Below are 16,834 nucleotides of genomic sequence, written 5' to 3'. Positions count from 1 at the left end.
CGTGATGACTGGCGTACTCTTTTGTAGTCTGCTTATTTTCATTTAGCAAGTATAGAGAATGGTTTCTTAACCTCATTTGTAATAAATAAATCCCCCAGTAAATATGGAAATGTGAATTTTCTGAGGGGCCTCTATTCAAATGTTGTCCTTAAGCAAATATTACCAGGCTCAATAAGCATCGGAATGGAACCATCATCTCCCTGCTAGAAGCTGGTCCTTCCAGGTGGGGTTTGGGGCAGTCTGGGTGTGTGGGAGGCAGTGGGGTGGGACATTTACACTGCTGTTTGTGGTGTACCTGTGCAGTCATAAACAGAGAGCTTCAGTTTCCATCTGGCTCCTCTTACTGGCACTCAACTCGCATTAAAAAGAGAGAGAGAAAGAAAGCAATGAAAAAGAAAGACCTCTAAACTCCTCCGTGGATAGGATCAAAACCAAATTTGGTCCCACAATTCCAGGTTCTAATGTGGTCAGCATGAGGCAGGAGATGAAGTTTTCTAAAATAAAAGAACCCAAGCGAGACACATTTTTGACTGGAAAGAAGATCAGTTCTTGTCAATTCTCAGTGATGAGAGTTACTCACTCTCTAGTCAAAACATCCCACCGAAACTGGGGATTGCTGTCCTCCCTTTCCTGTTGCTTTATTTAGTTACAGTCAGTTACAACTTGTTTTGTCACATCAGGCACTAGGGAGATGCCTCCGTTATCCTCAACAAAATGGAAACTTTGGTTCAGAGAATTTACTCTTTTTAGGCTCTTCCAGCCCCCTGTCTCTCCTCTCCCAGGCCCCACCCTGACTGTCTGTCACATTGGGTTTGAAAACCTTTTCCTAAGCTGGAGATCCAGAGTTGAGCTATGGCAATTAGAACACCCACCTCCCATCTTTACTCACTCCTGTATTTTTTTTCTTGGGCTCTTTTAAGTGGATTAAAATCCAGTCTCCCCTTTACTCCCAGGTTGGGAGCATGCAAAATAATAAACACAGGCATGTTTTCCAAGTGTAGAGCTGTTCTGGCACCAAATGTGTATCAGGAGGAGTTTATTCGTTAGACATTTTGGCACACCAGTAAGAACAAAGGATTTTTAGCTACCTGAAGACTAATGGGGTGTGGGCCTGTGTTCCTTTCTCCAGAGGTAGCATCTTGACTCTAGATATTTATGACTCTGTATGTTCATGTCCTTTATGTGCAGAGAGTGACATGTAGCAATTGAGTCTTAACGATTACATTCCATGTCTTTTAGTAAAATGCATCTGTAGATAATAAACCCTTTGACCACACAGACATTTGTTTTTAACCACATGAATGCGACACTTCAAAGAAGTTCTTCTCTATTGGCTGTCTTTATTTGTTATCTATTGCTGCATAACAAATTACTCCAAAGCTTAGCAACTTAAAACAACAAACACTTATTATTCACATACTTTTTGAGGTTCAGGTATCCAGGAGCAACTTAGCTGGGTAATATTGACCCAGAACCTCTTGTGAGGTTTCCGTCATGATGTCAGTTGGGGCTACAGTTGTCTAAAAACTTGACTGGGCTGAAGGATCTGCTTCTAAGCTCAGTCACATGACTATTGGTTGGAGGCTTAGTTTTTTACTACATGGGCCCTTCCATGCTACTGTTCACAACATGGCAGTTGGTGATCTCCAGAGTGAGTGATCCAAGAGAAACAGAACAAGACAGAAGCCACAGTATCCTTTATAACATAATCCCAGAAGTGATATAACACCACCTCTACAGTCTGTTGGTCACACAAATTCTGGTACAGGGTAGAAGGAGATTGTACTTGACTGTGAATGATACAGTGCCATCTTGGAATCTGGCCACCATGGTCTGTCCTCTGGGTTCTAATAATTTATATCCTTTCCACATGCAAAATACACTCATCCTGCACTTAAGGTCTCCCAAAGTCTCATCCTATCATAACATTCATTCAAAGTCTAGAATCCTGTCATCTAAATGAGGTCTGGGAGTAGACGAAGCTTGTCAGGTGTAGTTTCCTATGTATAGCTCCTCCAGTGCTGTTCCTCTCTTTGCAGACCTGTGAACTCTATGACAAGTTATCCATCCCACCTCTCAACATGCAATGTTTAGATAGGTGTAGGATAACCACCATAGATATGTCTGTTCCAAAATGGGGAAGTGGGAGGCATGCAGGAGTCCCTAGCAGTTCTGAAGTCCAACCAGACAAATATGAAAGTTCCTTGATTAGGATTCAGTCATGCTCCTGATTAGGAGTTACTCTACATTACTCTTGGCTCTGCCTTCTGGGCTCTTGGCTTTGTACCCTCAGTACTCCCTTTTTTTCCTATGAGAATTAGCGTGTGTTTGCAGCCGAGTGTTTTTCTCAACTACTTCTTGTCAGTTGAGATTTTGGGGTCCAATGACCTTTTTTTTTTTTTTTTTTTTTACTTCGTCCTCTTCCCTGTGTTCTCTTTTTAGTCCAGGCTGAAATCACTCTTTAAAAACTTTAATGGGCCTTCTATTAATGCTGTTGGGGTTTACTTCATTAAATAAAAACTCTTACATCTCTCTGAGAAACACCTTTCATTTCTTTAAACTTCTAGTGAAGGACAATGTCCCTAAGCACTGTAAAAGTCTTGAAGTTTGAATGAATCTGTGAGTAAAACTCTTAATATCTTTATGGAGCCTTTAGTCAGAATGAACAGTATTCTGAGGCACAATGTCTTCCTGGAATTATTCTGCATTGGAGTTTGGCTTGAAAGCCCTTTCTCAAATTTATCATTATTTGTCATCTGGAATGTTCATATCCATTGTTTTTAATAGTTTCCCAGTATGTTCAATTTAATGGTATTTTGTAGAACAACCTTACCTCCTATAAGCAGCAAGAGGAAACCAGGTATCACTTTAACACTGTGGCTAGGACTATCATCAGCTAGAACCCCCAATTCACTGTGTATATTTTCTACTTCCCCTATAGCTGCACATGACAGTTTCGCTAAACTTCCTGCCACTATCCTAACAAAGATCTCTTGTCATTGCATTTCTAATGATATTTTCTTTAATTTCCTTTAAGTCCTCGGTGACACTATCCTCAAAATCCAAAATGATGTGAATAGTATATTCAAGGCACTTAAATTTTTACTAATGCTTTCCTCAAAATCCTTACAGCTTTTCTAGTTTTCACCCACTGCTCTATTCCAAAGCCATTCCTACATTTTGGAATTTGCTTTGGTATTCCACTTCTGCACAACAAAATCTTTGTAATAATTATCCAGAAGAATATTTTTATTCCCAGTTCCCAACATGTTTGGGGAATGAAGACTCAGAAGGTTGTGACTTGCTCAAGGTTACACAGCCAGGTTGTGGAAGAACTGTGACTCAAACCTAAGAATAATCAACTCCAAAGCGCATCTTTTCATAGTACCATGCTCTCTCTGGAAGAAAAAAGGCATATAATTTATAAACAATGTGCAATTGTGGAAGTCTTGACAGGGCCATAAAATTACACAATTCTAGGTGGTAGCATTAAAAAGTTGTAACCCACTTTTTATTTTTCAGTGCAGAGGCCCTGGTCTATAAATGACCCCATTTTAGAAATGAAGAAACTCTGATTTCTCAGGATCACACAGCTAAGAATTAGTAGCGTCAAGATTTATACATGGTTCAACTGATTTCAAAATAATTCTTCTTCTAAGTGTCCAACGAAGCCCATCACACCTATTCATTCACATTTTTAAATATTTTTTTTATTATTCATTCACATTTGAATGAATGTCAAAGGCATTATGTTTATTAAGGAGGGACAAAATGAGACTAAATATATGACCTTAATAAATTCTTTGTTTGGGGGGTTCCTCATCTCTGTAAAAGGGAGAAAATCGTGGATTTCCCATAGGGTATTGTCATGAGTGAATGAGGCAATGCCTATAAAGTTTAGCATTTCTCAGCCTGTTGTAAGCTTTCTATAAATGTCCTCATATAGTCAGTACTCAGGAGATTTGCACTGTAGCCCCAGGACTGGTTGGTAACCTCAAATTGTCAAGGCCCTGCTTTAGATATGCTTCAAAACAAAGAGGAAATGATCCATTCTGGACATCATGGTGGTTTGACAAGGGAAAATGAAACGAGTTACATGATGACTATTGAGCTCTTCAGCAGAAAGCTATTCCAGAAGTCTGGCCTTCTATATCACCATCTCAGAGGGTATGAAAGAACCTCATTCTGAGTTTGTAAGGCTCCTTTGGCTCCAGCCAGGAGCCCGCGCTTCATTAAAAACTGTGAGCTGTGCCAATTTGTCTGGGGCTTTATGAGGTAGATGAAAGAGGGCCTGGGAAAAGACTATCAGTTGCACCCTGGCTCAGGCTGGGTGTTTGCCCCCCAGACCCAGGTGGTGAGATGAGGGCACCAGCTCACCCACTTCGCTTCAGGCTGGGTTGCCCTCAAGGTCCAGGGCATTGATCCTGCCCCTAAGGCTTGGCATGTGGCTCCAGCCTTGTCCCCAGGCCTCTTGAGGCTCTGCAGTCAGCCTCACACTTTCATGGGTTTATTCCTGGTGGCAACTGGTCTTACAAGGTAGGAAAGTATGAATTTGGAGCTTTGCGGTCATTTTTATGTAACAATGTTTTAATACATAAGATGTTAGAGTCAAGCTTTCTATGCTTTCCAAATGGTGTCTGTATTTTGATTTTTAATGCGCTCCTGAACAAGGCTGTCTGCCAGCACAGGCCAAATCTGGTTAAGAAGGGCTCCTGTACCTGGAAAGGGTCCCTTGAGAAAGTACTTCAAGTCATTTATCCAGTGCTGGCTGGCTTTGCTCTTGGCTTGGAGACTGTCAACTTTCCACCAGACCTGCCGCATAGTAGAGCACATCCTCTCCGAGAGGGCAGGAGAGCCAAGGAGAGAGCAGGTTGCAGGAACGTCGGCTATAAAGCAGATGTTATTAGTGGACCTTGGGTGAGGTTGGGAGGCTGAGTACAGTAAGGTTATTTCAGCCTCCATGGTGGGCCACAAGACTGTGGTCGAGAAGGAAAGCTACTCCCATTTGGCCAAGCTTGGCATCCTGAGAATCCCCAGATGAAGAAACACTTCTGCCCGGTTTTTAAATTCAGAGCTTGGGTCTGGAAGGAGTGATGTTGATGAAATGCAACATTTGGGCCACAGCCTTGAAAGCTGTCAAAAAGACACCAGTGGAGAACTAGGAGCAAGCCGTTCAAATGTCTCATGACCACCCAGTTTTCATTTTGCTTTGATTATTCTTAAAGTAAGAAGGCTGATTTGCAACAATAACAAGAAAGAAAAAAAGAAAGAAAGAGAGAGAAAGAAAGGAAGGAAGAAAAGAAACCAGAACTGGTGGAAACTGTTTTTCTGTCATACAGTGGGGGGGCCTCACTATGTGAGTTACAACCATGTTGCTGGGACTGTAATTGAGGTTAGGATATATGCCCCACATTTGATATGGGGAACTCAAGGTCTTCCTCCTGTAACTCTGATAATTCTCATGTCTTTACTCTGAAGGGGAACATGGGTAATTCAGTGTTCTCCCCTGCCCTGACCCATGGGGTCTAAAGAGACTCTTTGGTATATGGTAACATATACCCACTGGTACCCATGCGATAACCAAACAGTTGCCCAATACTTTGTGTTTGGATTGTCTTTCCTCCCAGAGAATTAAAATCCAGGGCAATTCTTTGGCCGGGAATTTGACTCAGCTTTAGATAAGATCATTCTACATCATCGGGGGTCTGCAGTTCTTCTGAGTACTTCCTGACCAACCCCCTGGTTAAATGTCTTCCTTGATACTTCATTTTGCCAAGGGTCTCCCTCCCACCGCTTTTATTCATGTATCCCCTTCGGAAGATTCTATTAAAATGCTCCAATGATCATTTCTAGAATTGGGCCACATGATGAAACAATGAGATTACCCCATTGAGCTGTGTTTATTGAAGACACAAGTCCTGTGACTTTATGTGTAATGGACGACAACTTGGACACCCGGAAAGATTTATGCAGAGCAAGGCAGAGAATATACCACAGGTGGAGATGTTTCTTAGCGATTTGTCTGTTGTGCAAAATTTCCTTTTCAAAAGTGAATTATAATGTTTTGCCACCCTTTTAAAATTCATTTTTAAATGAAATATAATTAACATACAGTGTTATATTAGTTTCAGGTGTACAACATGGGTCAACAGTTCTGTACATTACTCAGTGCTCTTTAGAATGAGTGTACTCCACAGTCCCCATGACCTATTTCATCCATCCTCCACCCACCCCTCCTCTGGCAACCACAGGTTTGTTCTTTATATGTAGGATTCTTTGTGCCTTTTACGTTCTTGTTCATTTGTTTTCTTAAATTCTACATCTGAGTGAATCATATAGTTTTTGTCTTTTCTTTGGCTGACTTCACTTAGCATTTTATCTTCTGGGTCCATCCATGTTGTTGCAGATTTTTCTTTTGACCTTCTGGAACAGGACTGATTTGTGAGGCTCCATTTTGTCTTTCAGGCCAGTCAGCAGAAGTGAGCTCTGTGCAGTGGTACAGCTCCTTAAGCTGGATGGGGTGTTTAACTGAGAAAGGCTTGAAAGGACACATCTCCCACTTTCCGTACCTCCCTGATGAGAAGTCCAACTGTGATGCTCCAAAGCCTACATGTATAAAACAGGAAACACGGAGACAGACTGGAAGCCAGGACACATCCATGAGAAGTATTTTTAACCCTCAGATTTAAAGTGCGTGGCTATTGAACCCTGAACTCACTGCTCTGCACGTTTGTTCATTTTGTGGTCCTTTCCTTCTGTACTTGCGTTGTCAGTGCTAGTATTCAGAGTGGTTTCTCTTTCCTCTTGTGATCTGTGATCATTAACTGCAGGGCTTTGTTCCTTCAAAGTTAGGAGCAGGTAGTTAACCCTTTCATATATAACCAGAGTGGAGATTAACCTAGAATAAATAAGGCTGGGATTTAATGTAGAGAGCAGCATGGAACTAAGAAGTTAGAGATAAAGCTGGGCCCTGGGGAAAAACCTGAAAGCCAGATCTTTGGTGTGTTTTCTCCACCTTTCTGCATTTTTCCTCTCACACAGAGTGCAGTTCTGTGTGCTGTCTTTGTCTTACCATCATTTGAAACACAAGTCCACACTAAACTAACAGTGATGAAGTGTGTCTTCCTTCCCAGGAGCTTCAGAGGTAGAAAGAGTCTTTCTTCCCAGGGGCTTCAGAGGTAGGAAGAATACTACGTGCAGAGGATCCTGCTTAACTCCAGCAGAAATTGTCTAATGATGGACTTGGATTCTTGTGGCATTTAGTTAACAAAGGTAGTTTGAAGGGCAGGTTTTTACAGTGAGCTCCAAAATCTAAAGTATTGTTTACTCAGATCATGTATAACATCCTACTCAGAGCTTCATATATTTTCTCTCAGTGTGACATAAAGGTGAACAATAAAGGAGCAACTTCCCCACTAATTCTCACATAGGAAATTGAGGGAATTGAGTTTAGAGACTAAGAAGAGACTAGAAACCATGACTGATTTTTCTTTGTTTGCTTTGAGGGTGGAGGTTTAAAACAATAGATATGTAAAAAACAAAACAAAACAAAACAAAACAAAACAAAACCCAAACCAGATATGTATTCTCTCATGGTTTTGGAGGCTGTAAGTCCACTGGTGGGGTCATATTCTCTCTGAAGACTTTAGGGGAGGACCCTTCCTTGCATCTTCCAGTTTCTCATGGAAACCATCGCTGTTCTGTTTTTTTGTTTTGTTTTGTTTTTTTAACTGAAGTGTAGTTGACATACCATGCTACTTTAGCTTCAGGTGTACAACATAGAGATTTGACAAGTCTGTACATTATGCTATGCTCACCACAAGTGTGACTACCGTCTATCGCCATATGATGCTATTACAGTACCATTGACTATCTTCCCTATGCTGTACCTTTCACCCCCATGACTTATTCATTCCATAACTGGAAGCCTGTATCTCCCACCCTTTCATCTGTTTCTCCCATCCCCCACCCCATTCCCTCTAGCAACCATCAGTTTCTCTGTATTTATGGGTCTGTTTCTGCTTATTTATTAATTTGCTTTATTTATTTTTTTTTTTAAGATTATTTATTTATTTATTTGACAGAGAGAGATCACAAGTAGGCAGAGAGGCAGGCAGAGAGAGAGAGAGAGAGGGAAGCAGGCTCCCTGCTGAGCAGAGAGCCCGATGCGGGACTCGATCCCAGGACCCTGAGATCATGACCTGAGCCGAAGGCAGCGGCTTAACCCACTGAGCCACCCAGGTGCCCCCAATTTGCTTTATTTTTTAGATTCCATGTATAAGTGAAACCATATGGCATTTGTCTTCCTCTGTGTGAATTATTTCACTTAGCATAAACGTAACACCTCTAGGTCAATCAATGTTCCTGAAAATGGCAAGATTTCATTCTTTTTTAATGGTTGAATAATATTCCATTCTCTCTATATACTCAATCTTTTTTATCCTTTCACCTATTGATGAACACTTTGGTTCCTTCCATATCTTGGCTATTGTAAATAATGCTGCAATAAACATAGGGGTGCATATAACTTTTCAAATTAGTGTTTTTGTTTTCTTTGGATAAATACCCAGTAGTGGAATTAATGGACCATGTGGTAGTTCTATTTTTAATTTGTTGAGGAAACTCTGTACTATTTTCCACAGTGGTTGCACCAATTTGTGTTCCCATCAACAGTGTAGGAGTATTCCTTTATCTCTACATCCTTGAAAACACTTTTTATTATTATTATTTTTTTTTTATTTTAGCCATCCTGACAGGTGACATCTCATTGTGGTTTTGATTTATATTTCTCTGATGATTAGTGATGTTGAGCATATTTTCATGTGTCTGTTTGCCTCCATCACGGGTTTTCAAGCTATTTTCTTTCTGCTGTCTGACATTAATACCTACTTGTGATTTCCAGAAAGTAGATCTCAGACTGTCTGAAATGAAAGCTTTTAGTGAGGTGTTGATAAATTAATATTGAGTGATCACCAGCAAAATCACCTCCCTGTGCTTCCACTATGGTTATAAGAATTTGGAATTACTGCTTTCTCTAATTATGGTCAGGTATTAAGCATACATTTTCCCCCTAATTTGTATATTCTGAGAATTTCTAACTATATCGGATATTTATATCGGATATAAACTGACATTTATAAGTTTGCTGTTGAAAATTATTGTATTGACTCTTTTTAAAAATATATTTATTTATTTATTTGACAGGCAGAGATCACAAGTAGACAGAGAGGCAGGCAGAGAGAGAGAGGAGGAAGCAGGCTCTGCACTGAGCAGAGAGCCTGAAGTGGGGTTCGACCCCAGGACCCTGGGATAATGACCTGAGCCAAAGGCAGAGGCTTTAACCCACTGAGCCACCCAGGTGCGCCAAAAATTGTTGTATTATGAATGAAGATAAATGGCTCAAATATTGTTTTGATAAACTGAAAACCAGTGTATAGAATTACTTGAACTTTCTACTAGGTCTTGCATATCAGTTTTCAGTATTCAGTAGTCTGTTGTGCTGTATGATTTTAAAGTACCAAATCATCATATTTTACTTGGAGTAGTATGTTATTATTTAAAATAGTTGAAATCTGAATAAATTCTGTCTCAAGATCAAGAGCAATGACTCACTTTTTCAATTGAAAGGAAAAGACCATCTGATGCACAGTCTACAAGTCTAGACAGATCTTTTTGGGCAAGATGCAATAAAGCAACTGTATTGTGTTGAAAAGTTCTGTTGCAAGAATATTTCTCATTCTTGTTGAAAGGTTTTTCAAACCAGTGGAATATGAACACAGCAGTACTGATTTCTAAACATGATGAAACAAAGAAGATGAAACAAGTCATAAATTCATTCTTTGAAACAAAAGCTATAGGTTGGTGTCAACTGAACAGTTTTTACAAAAAAAAGTTCAAAAAAGAACTTAGAATTATTAAACAGGAGATAGTGTTTGAAGATGTAAAAGCCAAAGGAAAATATTTGAAGCTAGCTCATAATTACCTCCTCTCTTATCTTCAGACTATTAGAGCCAGAAAAAGCTTTTTGCAGAAGCTGGAAAATTTTGCATGAAAATGGTTGTGTGATTTAAAGATGACAAGCTGGGGCGCCTGGGTGGCTCAGTGGGTTAAGCCTCTGCTTTCAGCTCAGGTCATGATCCCAGGGTTCTGGGATCGAGCCCCGCATCGGGCTCTCTGTTCAGCAGGAGCCTGCTTTCCTTCCTCTCTCTCTGCCTGCCTCTCTGCCTACTTGTGAATCTCTGTCTGTCAAGTAAATTAAAAAAAAAAAAAGAAAGAAAGAAAAAAAAAATAAAGATGACAAGCTGCTTTTTTAAAAATTGCATTTAAAAATATTAAATAATAGCAATTTCTTTGTTCATTACATGTTTTCATTTTCATTTTAGTGACATTGTTTTTGAACATGAATTTATTTGGAAGTACTTTATTTTAGAATGATAATGTGTACTTAATGTTTACATTTATATATATAAATTTTCATAAGAGATGATTTTAGTGACATTTAATAGGAGATAATTTAAGTACAATTTATGTCATTTTGTCCCAATACTGATTTCTGCTCAGAAATATGCTAATTTTGATTTTTAAAATAGTTTTGACTTCAAAAATTATTTCAGGCTAAGCCCACTATTCAAATAATTTGCATTCAGAGTTTAAAAATATATCTGTTAGGGGTGCCTGGGTGGCTCAGTTGGGTAAGCATTCAACTTTTTTTTTTTTTTTTTTTAAGAGAGATTGACAAGGGGTGGTAAGAGGCAGAGGGAAAGAAAGAATTTTTTAAAGATTTTATTTATTTATTTGGGAGAGAGCAAGAGAGAGAGAGAGAGAGCACAAGTGGTGGCATGGAAGCAAAGGGAGAAATACGTTCCCTGTAGAGCAGGGAACCCCATGTGGGGGTCAATTCCAGGGCCCTGAGACCATTACCTGAGCCTACGTCAGATGCTTAACCAGATGAGCCACTAAGGTACCCCATGTGTGACTTTTGTTTTTGGCTCAGGTCATGATCTCAGTGTCATGAGATCCAATTCCCCAAATGGTTCCATGATGGCCATTGGAGCCCAATTAAGATCCTCTCTCCCTCTACCTCTTCCCTACTCATGTGTGCTCTCTCTCTCTCTCTGTCTCTCTTAAAAAAGAAAAAAAAAGTTATCTGTCATTACAATATGTGTTCAAAGAATTTTATCATCACCATATTACCAAGATGGAAACTGGGAACTGTGGGATACATCTGGGATACTAATGTCATGTTTATGTAGCTATTGGTATAATTAAATGATGTATAGTTGCTGTTTCATAAAAAATCTAGTGCCCATGACCCTATTAATGTTTCAACTAATTCTAGTAGATTGAAAAAATTTTTTTCTTTCTTTCTTTTTTAAAAAAAATATTTTATTCATCTATTTGACAGACAGAGATCACAAGCAGGCAGAGGGACAGGCAGAGAGAGAGGAGGAAGCAGGCCCTCGCCGAGCAGGGAGCTCGATGTGGGGCTTGATATCAGGACCCTGGAACCATGACCCGAGCCAGAGGCAGAGGTTTTAACCCACTGAGCCACCCAGCCACCCCTGGATTGAAAATTTTTTGTCAAAATATTACCTGCAGGTAGTTTTGAGAAGTCAAATAATGTTAACTGGTTTATTATGGGCAACAGTAGTTGCCTGTTTTTCCACCCTTACCCCTGTACTGATCCCCAGTACAGGGGTACTGAACTCCTTTATATGTATTTTTTGGCATTATCTTAAATTTCAATGTCTTCTCAATTTTATTTATTATTTGACTTTCTTCAGTATACTCCTCAGTTTCTGCTCAAATATAACAGTCTTCCCATTGTTGTGACCATGTTAATTTTGCCCACTAAGCCTAATAGTATGCTATGGTTATTTTGCTTTGGAACAATTTTTCCTTCTACCTGGAGGTAATATTACCGTGATGATGTCATTTCATCTGTTTAGTTTTATAAGAACACCTGACAAATTCGCCCTCCACCTCCCAATAGCTTCACAGAAAGCTTATCAGTACTTTTCCTGCCCAGCAACTCTGCCAGATACTTTTTAAACTGATTTTATTTATTTGAGAGAGAAAGAGAGAGAGAGAGCGAGCGAGTGCACAAGCAGGGGGAAGGGCAGAAGGAGAGAGAGAAGCAGACTCCCTGCTGAGCAAGGAGCCCAATGGGGGACTTCGTCCCAGGACCCTGGGATCATGACCTGAGCCCAAGGCAGACACTTAATTGACTGAGCCACCCAGGCACCCCTGCCAGATACTTTCTTACTTCTATTCCTCTCGTCTCCACTGAAGGGGGAAGATACTGAAGGCAGCATCTGTTTACTGTGTACATTACCCTCTGCTTTTCCACACCTCTTGTCTGGAGTCTCCCTGGTTTGGTTTCTTCTGGGGAAAACATTGCCAGAGCACAATCCGCACCTTCTATGGCAGGGATTGGAGGGGAAGAGTGCCCTGGCAGGGTGGGGTGGGAGGGGGAGCACCAAGGCCCAAGTGTTCCTTATGTAGACTTCTAGAGAGACCCTCTCTTTTCAGTCACTGGCCTTATCTCTAACAGGCGCCTTGAATTCTGAAGTTTTCTGGAGATTTTTCTTAAAGCTGTATCTCTCCTTCATGCCACCTGCCTCACCATTTCAGGTTCTGAGTTTGTTATTTCCCTGCTGTGAAGTCATTTGCAGTTTTCCTATTCACTATTGCTGTTTTAATTCAGGACTATAGGTAATTTTAGTTTCATCAAAAATACATAGTGATTTTCTTTTTATTTGCGTTGTTTTGAGATTATTTTTGAGAAGGGATTGGAGCTTTATTCTTCCAACTTGGAACTGGATGCCTTTTATAGATTTTTTTTAAAGACTTTTTTTTTTTTTAAGATTTTATTTATTTATTTGACAGAGAGATCACAAGTAAGCAGAGAGGCAGGCAGAGAGCCTGACGCAGGGCTCGATCCCAGGACCCTGAGATCATGACCTGAGCCAAAGGTGGTGGCTTAACCCACTGAGCCACCCAGGCACCCCAGAAGGCTTTTTTTTTTTTTTTTTTTGTATAGTTGACACACAATGTTACATTAGTTTTAGATGCATAACGTAGTCATTCACCTTTTCTATGTTATGCTAGGTTCACTACAAGTGTAGCTACCATCTTTCATCTAACAGCACTATTATAGTACCATTGACTATATGCCCTTAAAGACTTTGTTTCTATTTTCTGGCCTGCAGCCTATGGTGTGATGGTCCAAGTGGTCCTTCACCCACAGGGATTCACAGGATTTCTTTATATTCAGGACATGTTCTGGTTCAGGCTCTTTGGTTCGGTTCTCTTTTGCAGAGAACAGGTAAGTCAAGTTCACAAAATCTAAGTATGAGCTGAGCCGCTGGGTCTTGGATGTGGCTGAGACTAGGGAAGCTCTAAACAGGAGCTCCTGGGCAGCTTTGAGAGGACTGCACCACAACCACCCCTGTTCTGTTGTCATTTCACTCAAGAGTCAGATTCTAAGCAGAAAAAATCTGATTGTCTAAACCAGGATCACAGGCCTGTTGCTTGAGCATTCTTAGCCAAAAGAAGAGGAAGGGTTGTTGGCAGGCAAAACAAAGCAAATAAATAAATAGATGTCCACCCAGGCGATAATTTTATAGGGTTGGAAAGGTTATTAGAAGCTGGCTTTGCTTTTTTGAGATCTTTCAGGCAAAATTCTCCTTGGCATGTCTTAGGGCTACTGGCAGGTCACTTTTATTACAATGTGCCTGCTTGTTACAGGCTGTGCCCTTAGAGACACTGCATTTGCCACCAAAAACTCATCTGAATTCACAGAGGAAGACTTTTTGAAATGGTTTCCATAGGCTGTTTTGGGCTAGAATTCTTTGGAGCAGAATTAAGAAATCCTTCTAAGAAGAACAGGATTTATTGATTTATTTGAATTAATTAGTTAATGATTTTTTTCACTGAAATTTGAACAGTTCCTTTCCAGGAAGAGTCCCTGACATAATCTTACACTTTTAAGTGGGGACAAAGCACAACTCTCTACTCCAGGGTCCTGTGAGGGCTCAGGGTCATGCATTTCAAGTTTACAGGGCAGTCAACAGAGCAATTTATGACCCAAAGCTTCAGAAGTCAGCTTGACTCAGGCCTTTGAGAGAGGGAAGAAGAACAATCAAGTGTGTTTTCCTAAGTCCTTCACTTTGCAGATGAAATGGTAATCTTTGTAGCCAGGCACCCATCTAAAATAACATCAATATTTCGGTCTCGAGGGGCAAACCAGTCTCAAACGTTTGTGAATTGTCAGCATAATTAAACCAAGAGTTTGGCATAGCCCAAAGACATTTCCCAGAAACTTTAGGCCCCAGAGAAGAGTTATGTCAAACAGATAGAACAGTTTCAGATTTCTTGAGAAAAGGAAAATTACAGTAATATTTATAAGGGGAATCTGTACAAATCCAGTGTTTTCCTAAAGTCATCAGTTCTCAGACTTCAGCATGAGAGCGCTTTTGAATAAATAATCTGGAGTTGGTGTGAATTTTTGGTGTTTGGAAAATTTATTAACAAAGTTAACCTCAGGAATATTGCCCTCTTCTGGAAGTACTATTAAATATCTTTTTAGCAAAAAGGCAGAATAATACAATATGAACTTACAGATACCAGTTCTTTTCTCTTAATGTCCCTAATCAAATGAACATGCGTCAGCCAACCAGCAGCTAAGACATAAATAGAAATGTCGCGTTTGAAATGCTGCCAAACTTAGGGCTTGAGAACAGTAATACACACTGACCAGTTTAGCTGTTTTCAAAAGACTTGGTTGTTGGCAGACTGCTGTAAAACATTGTTTATCTTAGATAGCCCAAGCAATCCATAGTATAATTCTCACTTTCTAAAAGAGGAAGCTGAGCAAGCAAAGGAAAATATGAGAGACAAGTATCAAATCTAAGGAAGGAATGAGGCAGGCCCCAAAATGATTTCAGTTTGTTATTGCCATTGGATGTGACAGGGCCCCTGAGCCCCACGTGTAAGATAATGTGACCTGAATGAAATAGACTGAATTCAGCAAAGAAGAAATGTAAATTAATGGTTGGGGAGATTCCCAGTCAGCACAATTGTACTGAAGATTGGAAGAGATTATTTTCTTGTTTGATTTTTTTTTTTTTTTTTAAAGACAGTGGCACTGAGATGGGGTTTGATCAGTCTTGTCAGCTAAGTGGCTTGAAAGAGGTGGGATAATTACCCTGGGTTGCAGCTGCCTGGAAGGAAGTACCTTGCTTTGCTGAGTCATAAGAAGTCCTGAGCAAGGAATTTGTCCTTTTCTGATGTTAGCATCAACAATTCCATGATGACAATTCCGTGATGTCTGGTAATTTCTGGATAAAAACAAATTTAAATGAATTGTCACCTCAACTATATTATGTTGTTATGTTTTATGTGTCCCAGCTCAGATCAGTGAATATTTTTGAGCATCTCCAATTTTTTTTTTTTTTAACTAACCCTAGTGTTAATATCAATGCTTCTAGAGTATTTATAATAATGAATTTCTTGTGAAATTTAGCATGCAGGTCATTAATCCCTTTAAAGTACAATTTAGTGCAATGTTTCATGACAGGAAGTGAGCAGGATAATAAAAACCTTTACCACTTAAAACCACACTTAATATTTTTATGGCCTAGTTGGCCTGACAAAATATTCTCTGTGAGTCATCACTTCAAAGTGGGTCCTGGGAACTTATTTTAAACACATAACAGTAGGCCTCATGTCCATTGTATGTGGTCCTCACAAACTTGAACTTCTCAGGCAAGACCTTTTAAGAGGAACACTGTAGAATGTCCTCGTGTGTCCCATGGTCTAGGAAACCATGTGACGAGGTGCCTATATTTCAAGACTTTCAATCACATTTTGACAGCTCAGCTCTGCATCGTTTTACATTTACTCAAAACTGACCACATTCTACTGACTAAAGAAGTCATAAAGCCTTATATGATCCTATATAGCTTGTTACAGTTGAAATAATTCTGTCAAGTTCATTAACATAATGATTTAACTTGTGGCCCCTTGCAAAATATGGGTTGAGAGAAGAACCAGTTTGCAATGAACTAGTCATTGCCCCAGTATTTGGACAATAGCTAAGACAGCCCTAGCACAACCTTTTTTTTTTTTTTTTTTTTAAAGATTTTATTTATTTGAGAGAGAGAGAGAATGAGAGGAAAGAGGTCAGCGGGAGAAGCAGACTCTGTGCCAAGCAGGGACCCTGATGTGGGACTCGATCCCAGGACTCCAGGATCACGACCTGAGCTGAAAGCAGTCACTTAACCAACTGAGCCACCAAGGTGCACCCCCCGCTTTTTAAAAAGATTTTATTTATCTAGCACCTCTTTTAAACCAAAATAAGCAAAGACAGGAATATAGAAGACTCTTTGGTTTGGGCATAGGACTTTCTAACCTTACTGCCACTATTGTTAATAGTAATATCTTAGTCTCTTCTTATAAAGCTCTAGGGATTAGAAATTTCATAGCTTATACTGATACTCTTGATAATGTAGCAAAGTGATCATAGTCAGAAATATGTTCTATTGACCTTATCTAAATCTTACAACTTGAAAGCTGTTTCCTCCTCTTTTTAAATTTCAAAGGAAATGCATTCACTCATAATTTAAATATTATTGATTGTGTATACTCCATGCACTAGACACTATTCTAGGCACAGGAGATTGAATGGGGACAAATGGAGTCCCTGTCTGATAGAACTTAAATTCTGGTGAATGTTAACTTATGTAGTATATTCCTTTTTACCTGGGAATGTGACCAGTTTGACCGGCCAGAAACCACTGTCACCCATCTACAACCTTCCAAGTTCCTTAAA

This window comes from Mustela erminea, chromosome 6, assembly GCF_009829155.1.
Source record: "Mustela erminea isolate mMusErm1 chromosome 6, mMusErm1.Pri, whole genome shotgun sequence".
Lineage (NCBI taxonomy): Eukaryota > Metazoa > Chordata > Mammalia > Carnivora > Mustelidae > Mustela > Mustela erminea.
The sequence above is the reverse complement of the archived record's forward strand: the minus strand, read 5'-3'. Positions refer to the sequence as shown.